This window comes from Pantherophis guttatus, chromosome 3 (genome assembly GCF_059756535.1).
Source record: "Pantherophis guttatus breed Tessera chromosome 3, ASM5975653v1, whole genome shotgun sequence".
Classification (NCBI taxonomy): domain Eukaryota; kingdom Metazoa; phylum Chordata; class Lepidosauria; order Squamata; family Colubridae; genus Pantherophis; species Pantherophis guttatus.
This window is the reverse complement of record NC_142065.1, coordinates 149,811,744-149,821,386: the sequence shown is the minus strand read 5'-3', so window position 1 is coordinate 149,821,386 and position 9,643 is coordinate 149,811,744. Positions and strand designations below refer to the sequence as shown.

Genomic DNA, 9,643 nt, shown 5'->3' with positions numbered 1-9,643 from the left:
ATGAAGACAAAATTGAATATTGTATCATTGGATGCTATAATCCATTTCCTATTGGTGAAACCATCTGTGTTTCTTGTTGATCATTTTCCTATTAAACCAGCTGAGTGTGTGAAATGCCACTGGATGGTGTTAGACATTAATGAAAAAAATATGCATGCTAAAACACCCTCCCCCGTCCCCAGAAAAAAAAAACACACCACAATTCAAGGGAAGTCACTAGACAGTTTGCAGGATGGCTGTGGCACATCACAGATGTCACCACGACTCACACATAAAAACCAGTCTTAAGTTATGTGCTGACTACAAATATATGTGATGGATGCATTGCCAGCTTGCATACTAAAGAGAGAATCCAATATTGAATTAAGAGTGTTTAAGCCCATTTATTTTAATAACTTTAAGTGCATTGCAATTTAGGTTGGATTGTGGCCTTTAATTGTGGATTACATCGGGGGGTGGGGGGGATGGAATAAGAGAGAGGAAAAAAACATTTGGTTTCTGGGTACAATTTAAAATGCTGGTTGTCATCTATAAATCCCTTAACAGCCCAGATATTTACAGGACTGCCTTTCCCTCATTGTCTCAGCCTGTTCTAGGAGGCTTGGTATACTTGGAGTTCCATCATCAAAGTAAGGCTATCTTATGGGTCTTTGGAGTTAGGCTGTAGCTGGCCCTGGCCTCTGTAGTGGTATTTCCTCTGATGTCTTCAGAACTCCGATACCAATAACCCAAGAAAGCTCTTAAAATGTGGGTCTTTCAGAAGGGACAGGATTATTTGTGGCTCAGTTTTTAAGAGTGATTGATTGTTCCGATGATACTGCTATTATTTCTTCTTCTCCTCCATCTCCTTCTTTTTTATTTACTTTATTCATTAAACATGAAACTCAGTCAACTGAACATTCAAAAATGCATCACAAATACCATTGACTGGTGCTAATGGTTGATACAGGTGGCTACCATGGTCCCAGGTATCAACCAAGTACCTTCTTAAGATTTATGATGTTCCGAGTAGCGCAGTTTTTTGCAGTTCTGCTGGTGTTATTGCAGGAAGCTGCAATTTATTTATTATTATTATTATTATTATTATTATTATTATTATTATTATTCTTTCATACAAAAGTATGAAGGCTATTGCTTAATGCATTGTAAGCTGCTCTGAGTCTCCGGAGAAGGGCGGCATATAAATTGAACCAATAAATAAATAAATAATTATATACACAAAAATGACAGTATACACAGTGAACAAGATAACCATGCTGGATTTCATATCCATTAATATTATTATTAATAATATTAATATGTGTTGTGATGTTGTTTGTAATCAGTCTGAGCTATTGTCTTGCAACAGCTCAGTATGTGGTCAATGGTTTCATCCACTTCTTTGCAGAGTCTGCATTTGGGGTCATCAGCAGATTTTTCTATTCTGGCTTTGATTACATTTGTTCTGATGGCTTGTTCTTGGGCCACAAGAATCAGTCCTTCTGTCTCTTTCTTCAATGTTCCGTTGGTCAGCCATCAACAGGTCTCCTTATCTACTTTTCCCTGGATCTTCTCAAGGAACTGTCCATGCAGTGCTTTGTTACACCAGCTGTCAGCCCGAGTTTGCATCGCTGTTTTCCTATATTGAGTCTTGGTTTGCTGCACTTTGAGCAGCTTCCTCTTGTTGACCTCCAGCAGAGCTGGTTCAGCACTGTCTTTCACATAATCTGCCAGAGTATGCGTCTCTTCTTCGACTGTCTGCTTCACTTGCAGAAGTCCTCTGCTGCCTGCTTTTCTGGGCAAATATAGCCTGTCAACGTCACTACATGGATGCAGCACATAGTGTATGTTCATCAGTTTTTTTGTTTTCCTATCCAGACTGTCCAGCTCTGCCTGTGTCCAGTTTATGATACCAGTAGTATATCTGATGATGGGTATGGCCCAGATATTTATAGCCCTGATAGTGTTACTGCCATTCAGTTTGCTTTTTAGAAGTTTCCTGACCCTTTGTGTGTATTCTTTGCTGACCACATTTTTCACTTGCCCGTGCTTGATATTGTCCATCTGCAGTATGCCCAGGTATTTGTAGGCACTTGATGGTTTGTCCATTGGGCATTTCAATTCCATCACTTTCTATGATCTTCCCTTTCTTCAGTGCCACTGTGGCACATTTGTCCAGGCCAAACTCCACACTGATGTCAGTGCTGAAAATTCGAACTGTATTGGTCAGTGACTGGATTTCAATTTCTGATTTTTCTTATAACTTCAGGTCATCCACGTACAGCAGGTGAGAGATTTTCTGTGAACTTTTAGCAGTTTGATAACCCAGGTTAGTTTTCTGTAAAATTGTTGACAGAGCGGTCATGGCGATGATGAACAGCAGAGATGACAAAGAATCACCCTGGAAAATCCCTCTTCTGATGTTGACCAGTCCGTTGCTTTCACTTCCAATAAACAGTTCTGTTTTCCAGTGTTTCATCGCATTTGCAATGAAAGTACCAGTGCACTTGCATATTCCGATGACATCCAGGCACTTGATGATCTAGCTGTGCGGTAGTGAGTCGAATTATTATTATTATTATTATTATTATTATTATTATTATTATTATTATTATTTAATCTTTAGTGAGATTCACAGCCTTTGAGGCTGGTTAATAGCTCAGCAGCTCGAGTCCTAACCAAGGACCTAGGAACTGTTAAGGTATCGTCGGAGGATGTAAGCTGTTCCAAGTAAGGTGGTTTTTTGTAGAGTCAAAATGTTCAAGTCTGGTAAATTTAGAATTTCTAAATAGCGGGGTTATTATTATTATTATTATTATTATTATTATTATTATTATTATTATTATTATTATATTGTATATCATGTTTGCTGTAAGAAATGAGGCAGCTTTTAAATTGAATAATTTTTGGAAAAGGATTGAAAAAAATTGTCCCTTCTGAATGACACAAAACTTTTCAGCAGCTCAAGAGGAACACTTGAACCTCAGTTATTAGGATTTTAAAATGTCTCAATTAAGGTAGACATTTGAAACTGCTATGCTGACACCTAAGAACTACATGACAATAAAACATTACATTTCTATTGAAGCTCCTTTCATTCATGCCACACAAGATTACTTGATTTCACTCTAGTTATAACTGTAAAGTAAATTGTTATCTGATTACCAGAAAGCAGAAATTAGAATAGAATGGGAAGCAACTTAAGGGTTCAACATTGGGAAAGGTGCCCATTTTGTACCGATTGAATATGTACCATCATGTCATTTGTGATTCTTAGAAACCACACAGATAGATTTTTCTTCATGTTGGACCTGTTTTTTTTCAACAGTGCATTATCATTACGGTAACTGAGTCTATCCCCCTTGCTGATGGTTGTCCTTTTTACCTTTCCCAAATTGGAATTAAAATTAATTCTGATATATTATTTTAATGACTGGAAGCAAGGAAGATTTCCAGAATCTCTTTCTGAAGCTGATAGAAGACAAAGCAAAAGCCAGGATGCTGTTCAATATAAACAAAAACAAATATGAGGAATTGCCAACTCAACAGAGTTGACGAAGTTATTGAAGTATGGAAAGGCTATGATGGATGTAGACAAAGTATTAAACCAAAGCCATGTCATAATGTAGGTGGAATCTTTCATAATGATGGAAGACCATCAGAAAGACTGAATGGGAAAAAAAACCACGGATGCCTTTGAATTGTGATGCTGGAGACAATGGTTGAGAATATCTTAGCTTGGAGAAAGAAATTGTTTGGTGTTAGATGAAGTAAATCCAGGCAGTTTACTAGAAGTACTAATCATGAAGCTAAAACTTAAGTTATTTTAGATCCATAATGCGAAGGCCAGTCAGTGGAGAAGATCATGAAGCTTCCAAAGACTGAAGGCAACAACAACAACAAAAGGAAGCTGTGGAAAAATAAGGAGGCTAGATACTATCACTGAAGACACATATGAACTTACAAGACCCTAAAGATGCAGATCCTAGCAGACAATCATGGCAAAATGATGTTTCTCAAGTTCTGAAGAAATGACCAAATAAAGGTACAATAAAAGCAACTTCAGCTCTGCTATCACTATATTAGTACCTCACATTCATTTAAATATGATGCTTGATATCTGTTTTAAACAGTGTGAAAAACAATATTTTAACACTTGCATTGCATGATATTGCACGAACATAGAGAGACTACTATTTTAAAAAAATTATTAAAATATTACATTAACAATAGAAGGTATTTATTTATTAATTTTACCGCATTTACACGCTGCCTTTCATCAAAAGAAATATCAAAACCAGTGGCATCTATTGAAATAAAAATAAAAGTTGCATTTCTTATTTCATTAAATGTATTCATTTAAACATTTACAGAACAATTTTTTTTAATGAAACTTAAGGCATAGCCAAGCAATACAAGACAATTCATAAAACTGTATGCCTTTTAATCTTTTATTGAACAGAAACATATTCAAATTCTTCCCATGTGAAATATAACATCCCACCCTATATTAGTCTGTCTTTTCCTAAGCTGTCATCCTCCAGATGTGTGGAGACTACACCTCATAGAATACTAAACCAGCATGACTCTTTACATCTGGAAAAAATCAGATGCTGAAGGCTATCATACTGTTTCAGAAATGGAACAGTGCTTTTCAATTAAGGATGCGCAAAACATTCCATGCACAGGCTATCCTGTGTCAGGTGTCTGTGCCCAGACTAAATGTGCATATCTGGTCTGTCCATGGATCAGGAACCCATGTGTGCCTGGTATGTTCTCCCTGGTGGGGAGAATGTGAAAGCCATCGGCAGTGATTTGGGGCAGTGGTAGAGCTAAATGGAACTAAAGAAATCCAGAGATGAATTCAGAGAAGACGTGCAGAGACCATTAGCAAAATGTGAGTTCAGTCCAGGAAAATAAAACAGTGTGAGAAAGAAACTTAAAACTGCCCCGCCTTAAGTCTCATTGGTATAAGTGGGATGGAAGCACTGTTATATTATTATATATCAGATCAATAAAGTAGAATAGTATAGAGCTGGAAGGGACCTTGGAGGTCTTCTAAACCAGCTCCCTGCTCAAGCAGGAGAACCTATACCATTTCAGACAAATGACAGTCTAGTCTCTTCTTAAAAACCTCTAGGATGGAGCGCCACAATTTCTGAAAGCAAGCTGTTTTATTGGTTAATTGTCCTCACTGTTCAGAAGTTTCTCCTTAGTTCCAAGTTGCTTCTCTCTTTGATTAGTTTCCAATCATTGTTTCTTGTCCTGCCCTCTGGTGCTTTGGGGAATAATTTGACCTCCTCTTCTTTGTGGCATCCCCTCAAGTACTGGAATAGTGGTATTATGTCACCCCTAATTCTTCTTTTCTTTAGACTAGCCAAACTCAAAACCTGCAGCCATTCTTTTTTTTTTTTTTGCAAAAAGTTTTTTATTTTTTAAACAAAAACAACATAAAAACATCATCCTTCCAAACAATTACAGTGTTTCGATCGGTTAAAATCATTTCGTGCTCTCAAAATTTTCAAAATCTCATTATATGACAAATGTTCTTTCCTCTAACAAAAAACAAGTATTTAAACATTTTATCCAAATTTCATTTCATATATAATATTTCATCTCCATGCTTTATTATCTATCCATTGATTAAATAGCTCCCATATCAAATAATATTGTTTATCTTCCTGTTCTCTTATTTCAAATGTCAGTCTACTCATTTCAGCACAATCCAACATTTTCTTAATAATTTCTTCATCAGTAATTATCTTCTCTCCTTTCCAATTTTTTGCAATTACAATTCTAGCCGCTGTTAAAATATTCACAATTAAATATTGCAATTATTTATTAAATGTCTCTGGTAAGATCCCTAATAAAAATATCTCTGGTTTAAAGTCAATATGTCTCTTTGACATTTTTTCCAACCACGTGTGTATCTTAGTCCAAAATCTCCTTGCTTCTACGCATGTCCACCACATATGGTAAGATCCTGGGGTCTGATGACACTTCCAACACTTCCGATTTGTTCTTGAACATTCTGGCTATCCTCGTCGGGGGTAAATGCCACCTGTAAAACATCTTATACAAATTCTCCTTATATGCTGTAGACATTGTTATTTTGTAATTATAAATAACCCTAACCCTAACCTGCAGCCATTCTTCATATGGTTTAGTCTCCCGGACTTTGTTCATCTTAGTTGCTCTTCTGACATGACATGATAGCAGTGTTCCAATATCTCAGGGGTTCCCACAAAGAAGAGGGAGTCAAACTATTCTCCAAAGCACCTGAGGGTAGAACAAGAAGCAATGGGTGGAAATTAATCAAGGAGAGAATCAACTTAGAACTAAGGAGAAATTTCCTGACAGTTAGAACAATTAATCAGTGGAACAACTTGCCTCCAGAAGTTGTAAATGCTCCAACACTGGAAGTTTTTAAGAAGATATTAGATAACCATTTGTCTGAAGTGGTGTAGGGTTTCCTGCCTAAGCACGGGGTTGGACTAGAAGTCCTTCAAGGTCCCTTCCAACTCTTCTATTCTATTCTATTTTCTATTCTATTCTATTCTATTCTATTCTATTCTATTCTATTCTATTCTATTCTACTCTACTCTACTCTACTCTACTCTACTCTACTCTACTCTACTCTACTCTATTCTATTCTATTCTTTGAAGTAGAGTTGTAGTGTTGTGGTTCTATGTCTCGACAACCTGGTCTACCTTCAGAGATTGATGAGAAGGAAAGGTGAAGAGCCTTGGTAGTACAGTGGTCTAAGGCACCCTGTTATTAAGCTGGTTATTAAGACCAGCTGCCTGCAATTACTGCAGGTTCGAATCTCGCCAAGGCTCAAGGTTGACTCAGCCTTCCATCCTTCCTAAGGTAGGTAAATTGAGGACCCAGTTGTGGGGGCAATAAGATGACTTTGTAAAAATATACAAAAGGATGAAGGCTATTGCTGAGCACATTGTAAGCCGCCCTGAGTCTCCGGAGAAGGGCGGCATATAAATCAAATTAAAAAAAAAAAAAAGGGAAGATGGAGGAGGATCAAATAGCATGTGCCAGTTTAAAAGAGGTAATCATGGAGAGGGGGAAGTAGAATAAATGAGTAGGGTCACCAGGCAGAAAGGCATGCTGGCCATCCAGCAATGCAATGCTTGAATTGCATTGTAGCCACATCAGAGAAGTAAGCAGGTGAGCTGACATCCAGGCCATGTGGATGAGGGTAGGAGAGAAGCTCAATCTGCACCAACTCTGATCTGCTCATCCATAAGAGCTCTTCTCAGCAAAAGCCAGAGCATACACAATTTTCTACATTTCAGCTCAGCCAGAACTTGACCTGCCCCAACTGGGCTGGCCAAAATGAATGAGGGACAGTGTGATTGTTTGATATACAAAGCAAAACACATTTTCTAGTTCATATACTTCGTAGATGAAAATTGTGCTCTGCCTTCCACTGCCCCCCCACCCCCAAATAATACATTCTGTGGGTATAAATAGACACAGCATTGGTCTATACAAGGAATGTTGAGGCTAATATGCTTATTTTATTTGAATTTAACCATTTAATCACTTATTTTTAAAGGTTTGCTACCAAATCTTGTTAAATAATTAACTGGCTACCAAATGGACAAAAGAAAGTTTTAAATCATTAGCTGCTTCCCCCACCCCCACCCCCATTTCTTGTGGAGATTGAAATAATCTAATGGACTACCATATCTCCTTGGTGGCCAAAACCACAATAAAACCAAACCAAGTGCAATAAAGGAGACAGGAGAAATGAATTCACCAAGGCAGGCAAACATGTGAAATACATTAAACTGCCTTGAAGTATGTATATTTGCATATTATGGGGCAGTGAGACAGAGGTGGGGAAGGCAGGAGAGAGGAAAAGGCCAGCAATAAGAATCCAGATGATCTCAAGCAATCTCCACAATGTAAAGGAAAACATTTTGATGAAAGAAATAAACTGATTAACAAGATCTGCCAAAGAGGATTGGTTGATGTGCAAAGGGTTATCTGAGTTCAACCAACCAAGCCGTCTTTTGTTATCTAAGAACTGGATTGTGAAAGCAGGTGAAAGAAATCCCCAACAACCCTCTTTCCTGCTACAAGTAGTAGGCATTGATTTCTGGATTCAGCAATTAAACTGGTATACAGTTGACCATTAATCAATGCCTAAGTCAATAAAACGAGTTCTCTCCTCACAGCCCTTCCTGGGGATTGTGACCAATGAATGGAGAAATATGGTGACTCTAATTATATGTAGGCAAAAGGCAGGGGGGAAAAAACACCAGCAATTCCTGCAAATGCAACATAGAGAAAAAAATATAGCTATGTGCCTTTTCCCACTGATGACTTAAAATGTCCTCCACTCGCTTTTTTAGTTCACAGAAAACTATACGGACATGAAATCTGTTATCCCCGTTGCGAATCTCTGTTTTATTTCTATTTTTGTTTCCAATCACTGGCCTTTCCCGCAAGGTAATTTGTTCAGCCAGCTTAACCAATTTTGCACCCTTTGAAATTGACTTTTGGACAGTGCAGGAATAAAGAAAAGAATCCTATCTTAGTGTCAGTTCAGCCTAAACATAAGTTATGCCAGTCTTGCTCAGGGTTGGGATGCGATAAAAGCAACATCCAGGGGACAAGACAGAAAAAAAAGAAAAGATTACCCAAACCATGTCTGTATCTTAGTTTTATATATATGGGGAAAGACCCAAACACTGTGAAAAATGGCCACCAGCCATTATCGTAGAATTCATCTTGTTCACACAGACATTTATCCATATTAGTCCATAACTAAATAGAAAATTGAAGAAAACACAAAAAACAAGAACAAACTACTTGGAGTACATGTGGAAATTACTGCAGATACTGTAGATAAACAGGCATGACCTTCCTAGAATTAGGATCCAAATAATCATCCCATCTGTTTTTCATTGAAGTAATAGGAAATATGGATGTGCAGCTACTGTCCTGTCAGACTTGTATAAGAGAACTAATCATTCAGTCAATCAATCAAAGACTCTGAATGAAAGGCAAGCTCTTAAAAGTGTCAGTCATCTGATGATTCATCTTCAAAGCAAAAAGTTTAATTGTGGTTAAAAATGCCTCTGTGCACACAATACGGATGAAGGGCATATCTTTCTAAGCCTGAGATACTTGTCTGAACAGCTTTCAGATGACCAAGAACCTTTCATGTTAGATCATGGTGGATCATTCAGAGATCTGTAGTTAAAAAGCAGTTTATTTATTTATTATTTAGAAGTGCGTGTGTGTGTGTGTTTTAACCGCCTGTACTTATTTGGAACAGCTTATGATGACTGAAAACTATAATCAAACCAAGTAATTATACATTCAAAAGGAAAATGCTATACAAAAATGAAACAGTTTGCAATCCTTTATAGACTTTTTTGTTGACATTGAGATTGAATATGTAATGTTTTATGGATTTGTTTATAGATAGGTAATAGGTTATAAAATGAAGAGATACCTGTAACTTATAAGGCATGAACAGTTACTAAATTTGTCTATAATTGTAATGAAAATTGGAAATTACTTCTGTATATCTTCCTTCCTTCCTTCCTTCCTTCCTTCCTTCCTTCCTTCCTTCCTTCCTTCCTTCCTTCCCTTCATCCTTTCTCAGTAATCTTTTTTCTTTAAGATTTTATT

The 9,643-nt window shown here is 37.2% G+C and overlaps 1 pseudogene; it reads right to left on the bottom strand.

Annotated features, from left to right (window-relative positions):
* Positions 1–1,293: 1,293 nt before the first annotated feature.
* Positions 1,294–2,088, bottom strand: LOC148114867 (uncharacterized; annotated as a pseudogene).
* Positions 2,089–9,643: the final 7,555 nt, after the last annotated feature.